We start from the raw sequence: 10,216 nt of genomic DNA on the forward strand, positions 1-10,216 counted from the left end.
AAAAAAAAATAGACAAGCATTAACAGCTCTCTGTAAAAAAGAGATATATTTGAATCTTTAGCGCTTGTAACACACACCTCCCGATTAACTATCTTTATTTTATCTGACGGAATGGCAAACTGATTCTTCCACAATGTCACATTATTATAGGAGAAACTGAAATTAAGACTATTTAATACGTAAATAACAAATCAACACCAGTTTCAAGATACAGCATGAAGTTTGGAGTAATTGAAGGCAGCGAATATAATTTCTTAGTAAAAAACACGCAATAATTTCTCTAATACCTCATACTGCTCAAACCCCCAAACCTGAGCAGCGTAACAAGCGATAGATCTGAAGACAGTATTAAAAAGTTGGAACTTATGGGACAAGGGAACCATACTCTGAGCAAAAGGACTGACCAGACTGTATTAAGGGCCATTTTAGCCATACAGACTCTCTCCTTAATGTGCGTTTGGAAGGAAAGGCGAGATGTCAAAGTAACCCCCTAAGTAATTATAAGAATTAACAAGATCTATCGGCATATCCTCAAATCTCCAACTTTCCCAGGACGAAAGCCTACATCCTCTTCTAAAAACAACAATCTTAGATTTCGAATTTTACAGAATTTAATTAAGATGTTCTTTGTTAGTTTAATTTAGAAGAAGAAGAATCTATTTTGGAGAAGGAGCTTTAGAAGTGATCTTGACTTTAGATTAAGACTCGCTGAACTTCATAAAGTAATTCTCTAAAACAATATTGACTATGTATTTCCAAACATAGATTTAATAAATACATTTTAACAATAGTAATTACAAATTCCTTAGACGAGAATGCATTTTGTATTTATTTTTTTGGTCCCTGAACACTTGTGAAAATATAGGAAAATTAATTTATTCACAATATTCAAATTTTCTGAAAATTGAAACAATTGTAATATCTGTATCTACGTAATAATCTGATTTTTATTTACTTTAATTGTGCAAAATGCTATCTACATTGCAAAAATAACCATATTTTTTAATGCAATCAAGGATACGTTTTTATTTCACATCACAAATATTGAAAGATATTTACTGCGAAATAAAATCTGCTTAACAAAAATTTACAGTTTAAAAAGTTAAGTATAAGGGCAGGGCCGGATTTTCCTATAGGCTAACTAGGCTTCAGCCTAGGGGCTCAAGATCAAGAGAAAAAGGAAGAACAGAAATAAAAACGTTTCAACAATCGCCTTACCACAAGGGAAGGGCAGTTGTTGGAAAGTAAATTTTGTGTAAGATAAGAAATCTCCTGTATGCATAAGAGGCACACTACGTTAACAATTCTGCTAAAAGCTGAGCTTCAAAGAGGTCCATGCTGAAGGTAGGAGAAATCTCAGCATCCAAATATGCCCCATGACTTAGTTCAATCCCTGGGCGCTTCTCTAGCTAAAAAAAAGAAGTACAAGCGTACTACCGAATCAAATTTCACAAGATAAAAGCGATCACAATTATTTTTACCACAAATTATAAAAGAGCCCACCGATTTAGTTTGCCGACAAATTAAGCTAATATATAATCATTGTAATAACATTTTTCGCTGATTACGAACTGAACGTCCAAAGCACATACTAAACATAGATTACAGCTGTGAGAGACTTTTCAACATTAGAGTTTTGAAATGAGTGTTTTCATCCCCTGATCTGAGTTAGAAGTAGTAATGTAGGTGCACGTAAGTATTAAGTGGTGTGATTGGGTGTGTGTGCTATTTATGCACTTATTACTTCATTAAAATAATTAGACTTCGATTATAATCGTGCAAACTTAAAGTATCCTAGAAATCAATTCAAACCTGTGGTATGCAGCCTAGCCAGGCCAAAAAAAAGTTTTGCTTACTATGCAATAGAAGAAGTATTCAAGGGTTACCAAAAGATGAAGACTAATAGTTACAAGTAAGTAGAATCTGAATGTTTCACACCAGAACGTCAAAGTGTTGATTTATTTAAAAGATTGTCTTTTACATTTTCACATTTCAGGTAGTTAGTTACGGTATACAAGTATTCAAGGGTTACCAAAAGATGAAGACTAATAGTTACAAGTAAGTAGAATCTGAATGTTTCACACCAGAACGTCAAAGTGTTGATTTATTTAAAAGATTGTCTTTTACATTTTCACATTTCAGGTAGTTAGTTACGGTATACAAGTATTCAAGGGTTACCAAAAGATGAAGACTAATAGTTACAAGTAAGTAGAATCTGAATGTTTCACACCAGAACGTCAAAGTGTTGATTTATTTAAAAGATTGTCTTTTACATTTTCACATTTCAGGTAGTTAGTTACGGTATACAAGTATAACTTGTCCTGGAAACGAATTTATTTAAATCCAAATTATGTTTTGATAATGCATTTTTTACATCCTGAGAAACTGCTCCTTCCGCATCTCGATTTAATACCAGATAAGTATCTGAAAAAAAGCAGGGATGTTTGAGCTACAAAAATAGATTTTCATTAAAATATTAGGAGTTTAATAATTTAGTTAGAATATAAATTGTTTCTTACAAGTATTAGTGAACTAATTTTTGAGCATTAAAAAACTGTACTTAATAATTAAATAATATTGGTAAATAAATAATTGATGTAAATTATTTTTTTAATCATTGAATTCAAAGATGACCTAGTCCCTAGGTCGAAAGCTTGGCATATACAAGGGTAATATGTGGAACTACTTATTGGCATAAATTAAATAATTGGTGTAACCATCATTTAGCTGAATCCTAATATATATGTTTATTACGGGAATATTACACCTAATTATATAGTACTTGTTGTCTAAATAAGTGAATTGATCTGTATTCTATGATCTTGCATATTTATTACAACAGTAAATCATAATAATGATTGATTTTTAGGAAATAAATACTTTTCAAGTGCAGTAGCGAATAAGAAAATATTTTTTAATTCGTGGCAACTGGTAGCTGATGTTATTTCACTATGCCAACATGATTTTGTGTTTTTCTATAAGATGTGTATTGTTTATTTTTATTTACCAATTAAAAGGGTTGTTTTATCTATCCAGGTTAAGAGATCAATGTAAAAGTAGGGATTGAGGACAAATATTAGGGTTTACGATTACATTAACGATTGGTGTTCATCTGAAAGATAAAGACTAAATTTGTACTTAACTACACAATAAAATAGTATAATTGAATTTATATTTAAGTAAAGTATAGCCAGCTTTAAGATATAGCTTAAAGGGACCGGAGCAGGAGTGTGTGGGGCTAAACCTAAGATACTCATTGAGAGTACTCTTGGGAGATCTGCCACCGTCTTTAAGGCCGAGGTTTTTACCATTAAAACTTGTGCTGGGAAAAATCTGCGATTGAATCTTAGAAGTAGGGAGATTTGCATTTTTTCGGACGGTCAGGCTGCACTGAAGGCCCTTTCTTCCTTCAGAACTACCTCTTCCCTGGTCTGGGAATGTAATAAAGGCCCTAGATCAACTGGCTCGGCACAATAAAGTTCGACTGGAATGGGTGCCGGGCCATGTGGGGATTGAGTGGAATGAAATAGCTGATCTGTTGGCCAGGAATGGAGCTAGTACTCCTTTCTTTGGCCCGGAACCAGTCCTGGGAATCACTAGGGGTGCGTGCGGCTCTCAGAGATTGGATCTGGAGAAAACATGAAAAGAACTTGGTGATGCTTCCTGGGGACAAACACAGAAATATAATTATGCCATTGTTGTGCAAACAAAAAACCAAAGTGACTCTGGGCTTACTCTGATAGATTATCGATATATAGAATCAGATTACTTTGATTACAGGCCTATTCTCGCGGGGCACGGCAGGTTCAGAAAGCACCTGCACAAGATGGGGGGGCTTATCAGCTCGGAACCGATCCGCTGATTGTGCCAGGAAGAGGAAGAAACGCAATCTCACCTGTTATTCGATCGAGAGACTGCGCTACGATGTCTTTGGTACCTTGAGACCAAAGGAGATTATAGTGTAGAAGGAACTGGTAGGGGAAGCCCTCAACCTTCTTAGAAAGGGAGGTTTCATCTACTAGTCTTAAAGGAAGGCACAATAAGCCTCTGGTGGCTGCGGTGCCGTGGGGTATGAGTCTCGTCTCGCCTTTAAGTCTAAAATCTAAGACATACCTTGCGATGGTTGTTTCTCTTCCATCATATCTGTAAAATTTCTGTATGGATTTCGATACGCTAAATTCTTGCACGTCCAAGAACATGAGCTTTAGTAACTTTTTGCTTAGGGAGCGATTTTAAATGAGCTTTTAATTTGTAATGTTCTAGTCATTGTGCATTCTTTGTTTAAAAGACCAAATTGGTAGGGAAATGCAATTTATATCATAACTTAAAGAATACAATAAAATTATTATCACTTATATATTTGTCCCCTTCCGGTGCGGCCATCTTGAGACATCTATAAAGTAAAGCAGATTTTCCATCTGTTTCAAGTATTGTCTTTTGTACTTCGTATACCTGTACTATTGCACAGCGATCTCCTGAAATAAAAAACTATTGCTTATCTTTGTAAATGTACTCGGATTGTATTCTAAATACAGCCAGAAATTAGAGTCAACTTCTTTTTTTAATAAAAAGATATAGTTTTCAGAACGATTTTTTTTCTTTTTTTTAACCAAGGGCTATAAGTCCTACTTCGTTTAAAAATTTATGGTTTAACCATTACATTATATAATAATCAATACGCATACAGGCAAGGTAAGTCCATGGAGACAGCACTGCATAATCTCTTTTTATTTATTTAAGGTGCGTAAACATCTGACGTCATTGGAGCTCCAATGACACTGCCACCCTTCGAAAACAGTGTTCCCTCGTTCACAGACAACAATAGCGAAGCTCTAGGAAGTGAAAATCTATGGGGCCAGCAGCTAGATTCGAACCCAGAATATTTGCAATGGAATCCTGTATATGCTAACCACTAAGCGAATCCCTTCCCTTCTGCGTAATCTTGTTGCGGAATAAAACCAGTAGATGGTATGACAACAGAGAACCCGGTTGGAAAACTAAATGGGTATTTGTTAGAGTTATGAGAGAGAAATATCCAGTCAGGCTTGAAAGAAAAGAGTACAAATCATTCACTGATGATGAGTAATTCCTTTTTGAATACTGGAATTGCTACTCAAATCTGAGGTCCTTACGATCACAAAATCTAGAAAGGGACAGCCAGGAAGCTTCTGAACAAGGATCTGCATTACGCTCTTATAGAGCCGAACAAAACGAAAAGCCTTGCTATTGTTACTTTTATTCTAGAAATACCATTAGGGACGTACTGGTTGTCTACTTACCTTGTGTTACAACGCAATAAAAGATATGTGGAGCTTGGCTATTTGCATTCTTTTCCATGCAGAAGTATTGGTGCCTATAAAAACAAAGAATTTAAGTGCAGTTAGCACAAATCAAATTTTATATAATGTTTGTAAATATCAGAACAAGAATAAATATTCACAGCCCTTATCTGTAATTCAATTGAAGCCTGCGTTATGAAGTTTTATTCTCTTATCATAACATTATTGTCAACCAGAAAACACGTATTGCGCATGATGCATTTATCGTTACTGAAAACTTAACTGACTGTGTAATCCGCTTGGAGCTAACCAAAGTGAAGTTTAACCCTTCATTGAACCTATCGATTTCATTTAAATGAGACGAGAGAATCAGTATAATAGTCAATATTATACTAAACAATCCTTTAACGAAAAATATGAGGGGACAAATCATCTCTCCGCTTATAATCAAAGTGATCTTCTAACCAAACAGAGAAGGAGTTTCAATTTTTCTTTTTTACCCATCACTGAGATAATTCTTATAAATCAAATTTAACGCCAACCAACGTTAACAAATAAAATCTCCAATAAACCTCTTCGAGGGTGTAAATTTTTTTTAAATAAATGTTTTAAATGAATGATAATTATATTTGGTGCTAGCCTTCTTGGGTGAGCATAGAGGACGACATTCATCTAGTGTCAGATCACAATGGGATTTCTGTTTTTAGAGGATGGAATAGACAGTCAACCGAGCCTCCTCGAAAAAAAATATCGAAGAAATCAACCCTAAAAATCCCACCGTTTTACAATGTATAAGAAGAATATTATAAAAGAAAGACAGTGAAGAAGTAAGAACATTAAACTAAAAGAAATTAGGTCGTTGGTACAAATTAATAGAATCGAAAACTTCTGCATGAATTTCAGGTAGTAAGAAGGCAAGGGATTGGCCATCTCTTGTCAACGAGAGGTTCCTTCTTATTCGAAGGAACGAAGTTCTTTTGAGCTAGTTTCCAAGGAATGCATTTATTATTTTTGGATTAAGCTGTACAACATTTTTTATTTACGACATTCGTAGAAAGCATTAACATCAAAAGTCATCAGCTCTCGAAGCTTTTTTTATTGTACAACCGGCCTTCGGACAGTGTTTTCTTTTTAAATACAGTAGAAATTGTAGTTATTACTATTGTAGAAGCAATTGTTGCCAGTAGAAATATATTACCAAATTTTATTAACAGTCGCAGTTTTATCTTCATAACGCATTTTTACCAAAGCAAGAGGGATTGGAATAATGGTATTCTTTTCTTTATTTGTCTAAAGAAAATACATCTTATGACAAGGAGACAACCTCGAGCAGAAATTAATCGCTTCTCAGCATTTTGGCTAAGATTAAAGTGTAGAATAATGGTATTGTTCCTCATAATTTTTGGATTAAAAATATAAATCACTCATGTTAAACGAACTGAAATAATTACTTATTTCCCCTAGTTCCATATTGAACTATTAATTTGTCATCTGAATTTTCGGAAATTGAATATTTGCGACACAGAGTTGACACAGTTCCATCATTAGCATGAGTCACAAACCAATCTCCTCTGAAAAACTATTAAATTTAAAAATTAGTAGCGTCAAATTAGAAAATACTTAGTGAATTGAATTTCTATTTGCAAGAGGGTTCGAACTTATATCGAACTTTAAAGCTGAAGTTTTTTAAGTTTGGCTAACAGTTGGCATTCATGTATAATTACAGCTTGTTTTAGGATCTAATCTGTGAATAAAGAAGAGTATCGGTGTTCATAATGTAGATTATTGACAGTGACAGCAGCTGATTATTAGAAAGATGACCTTATGTACAAAATAAGAGAGTCCGCTTCTAACGCTCTCTATCGAAAGCAATCCTGGTTTTCCCCTTTTTTTCGTACTTCCAGCTTCTCAAATAACTTTCCCTACGTGACCAAAATTTTGTTATTGTGTGAAAACAGATTCCCCATTTATTTGAAGAAGTTGTTATTGATATACTGTAACGTATCTTCTAATATAAAATACTTATAATTGGGTTTATCAATTAAGGGAATTAATAGTTAAAACTGATAATTAATGACTCTGGACGGAACCGGATCCTTCTCTATTATTACAACACGGAGGAAATTGATTAATAAAAACAGGGTTTTTTTTTTTTTACCAGTGAGACATTAACAGGATCATCCTGTGACCGATTTATATTAAATTAAACAATATATTAAAAGTCACGTTCAGCGGTACCTTACGTTAGTTAAGTACTTCGACAGAATAATAGTGGTAAGCCAGCTGAGAGTTTTGCCTTCTAAAGAAATTAGAATTTATTTTTTGAAAAACTGCTTACGAATAGAACACTGATCAACGTTGTTCATTGTGTTCATAGTGAGGTCTATTATCTTACACGCATTTTCATCAAATACCAATTATATTGTATTTTTTGTAAAAAATATCCAACAACTTAACCGCCTGGAATTAAAGCAACATTAAATACGAGCAATATAATTAGTAATATTTGTTAATACAAGTAATTTGTATTGATTTACAATACAAATTAGTAATATTTGTTAACCCATGATAATGTAATTAAAATATTAATTTAATTTAAAGAGTAATTATCATTTTTAAATCTTTAACTCCTTTCGACATTATACCCACATACTTTATTAAGAAAAAATCTTCTCTTTGTTGTTGTTAATGATTTTGTTAAATATTGTTGAATTTGGGGAATTTTAGTTTAATCAATCTTAAGGAAACTATGCTGAGATTATCTTCTTCAAAATTATTTACAGCTAAGTATGTTAATAATGTTAGTTACTTCAAATCTAAAAAAGTGAAGTGTTTTTTTTACTTTCTACTCAATTTATTAAGCACTTCATGTTACTAAGTATTGATTTGTCAATAAAATTCCTGTACGTCCACTGATATTCTACCATGTAGTAAATGGAAAAGATTACGCTTTTAATGTTTTCTCCAAAAATGCTAATTGTGAGTTATCACCTCAACTTTGTTTAAATTGTTGTACTTAAAAGCTTAAAATTTAAAGAAATTAACCAAATTTTTAGATTTAATAATAGCCAAACTCATTAATATTTGTGAACACCTTTTTTTAAAAAATATTATTATTATTATTGATAGATTAGTGGAGGTACCTGTTGCCTATTAAAGCCTGACTTTTCTTGCACGCTTTTACATTGATCAAGGTAAGAAGATATCTGAAGTGGTCCCTGAGCAACCAGTCCCAAAAATATCACTACTCCAAATCTGTAAAAATAATGTAATATAAATGAAAGCATTAAGGTTCTCTCAGACCATCTTTCAGTTTGGTCCTTTTCTAAGACCCAATCCATGACATTAAATAACGATCAATTGAAACATTTTGATAAGAAATGAAATGATGCTACTTACTATAGAGGTTTTATAAACTTCTTTAATTACTACAACTATTTATCACATTTTATCATTATTCCAGTAGTTTTTCAAGCGCATTATTTTCTCGTAGAAAAAATGGAAATAGTGGCCATACTTCTGAACAAGGGGTGAAGTGGATCGCCTGCTCTTGGTGCCCCCGGCGTAATCTAATTCGTCAACAGTGAATACTAACCTGAATGGGTCAGGCCATCAGACCGTCTCAGGAAGTAGGAGTTTAACTGCCTACAAAATTTTGAATGTGCTCAGGGCAAGTGTAGAGACCCTCCATTACACTAACGGTGGATTAATCTCTCCACAGTTCTTGAGGAGTATAGCGGATAAGGAGGTGAAGACCTCTACACCGCAAGGTGTACTAAGTAAGTACTTCTAAATAAATTAGTTCATAATATTTAGAAGAAAATCAAGAGGGCATATAGGTATTTTGCAGATCAGTGTTTGTGTTCCAATGAGAATGTAGCCTTCCAGGCAGGGCCATGCGCTGGGTGGGGCGAATATGGAGCCAGAATTGACTCAAAGAAACAGTTTTTAGAAAGATTATTAAATACAAAAAGTGGCCCTATTAGAGAAAAACGTTTCAGCTGTAAACCCTCATAAAATCAATTTTTCGAAAAACGATCCAAACAAAAGTGGTAAGCCTTTCTTTCTTGAGTCGCCAGTGAAGATTAAAACGTTCAAGAGTTCAGTTAGATTCGTAAATAAGACGCGAAAAATAAAATCTTTATTACTTACTTCTCCATGGTAAAATGCCGAATTTACTGTTAATTCACTCGTTAGGACCAGTATAACTTATACTTGTCACTCCCACTACTCTCTAAAATTTCTGTGTGCGCCAATCTGCCAATCTTGATGCAACTACAATCATGAATGATGGTTTCCACTTTGTAATGATTTTTTACGTTTAGATATCTCTGATACCCTATATCTTTTTTGCATGAAACCAATAATATTTTTTTATGAAGGTATAACATGAAAAATCGCTAAATACTGAGATTCATGACTCGGTTCAGATGGTAATCTGGACATTAGGTAGGGACAATAATAACAATAAGAAGACACTTTATTGAAATTAATTGACAAACTATAGAATGGAAAACAGAACAAAAGCGAATCCGGTTTGGTAATCCGTCAGCCGGAAGTTAGGTGCTTTTTTTATAATTAAGTAAAACTAAACAAAAAGTGACACAATAGAAATGAGTATAGCACAAAACAAAACTCATCATTAATAAGGAAAAATGAACACAATAATTTTATAAATACAATAAAGGAAAATTGCCTCCATAGAGTACTAATAAACATTCATAGAAAAAGTAAAGAGAAAATCAAAAATAAAGCCACAAAAACAGAAATAAAATTAATGTACATCTTCATAATCTGATAATTAAATTCTTCAACTGCGCAAACTAAATCGGCGATGGCCACGCGATCATTTCAACATATATCGCCGACCTCCTAGGAAGCTTGCCAATCTGGCGAACTAACGACCATCACTGGTTGGTCGTCGTTCACTCCACTCA

General features: G+C 33.5%; 1 pseudogene; it reads right to left on the bottom strand.

Moving 5' to 3' along the window:
- Positions 1 to 204: 204 nt before the first annotated feature.
- Positions 205 to 9,589, bottom strand: LOC141447320 (triafestin-2-like; annotated as a pseudogene).
- Between the last annotated feature and the right edge of the window lie 627 nt (positions 9,590 to 10,216).

Source organism: Rhodnius prolixus, unplaced genomic scaffold (assembly GCF_049639745.1).
Source record: "Rhodnius prolixus isolate KJV_2025 unplaced genomic scaffold, Rpr scaffold_7, whole genome shotgun sequence".
Lineage (NCBI taxonomy): Eukaryota > Metazoa > Arthropoda > Insecta > Hemiptera > Reduviidae > Rhodnius > Rhodnius prolixus.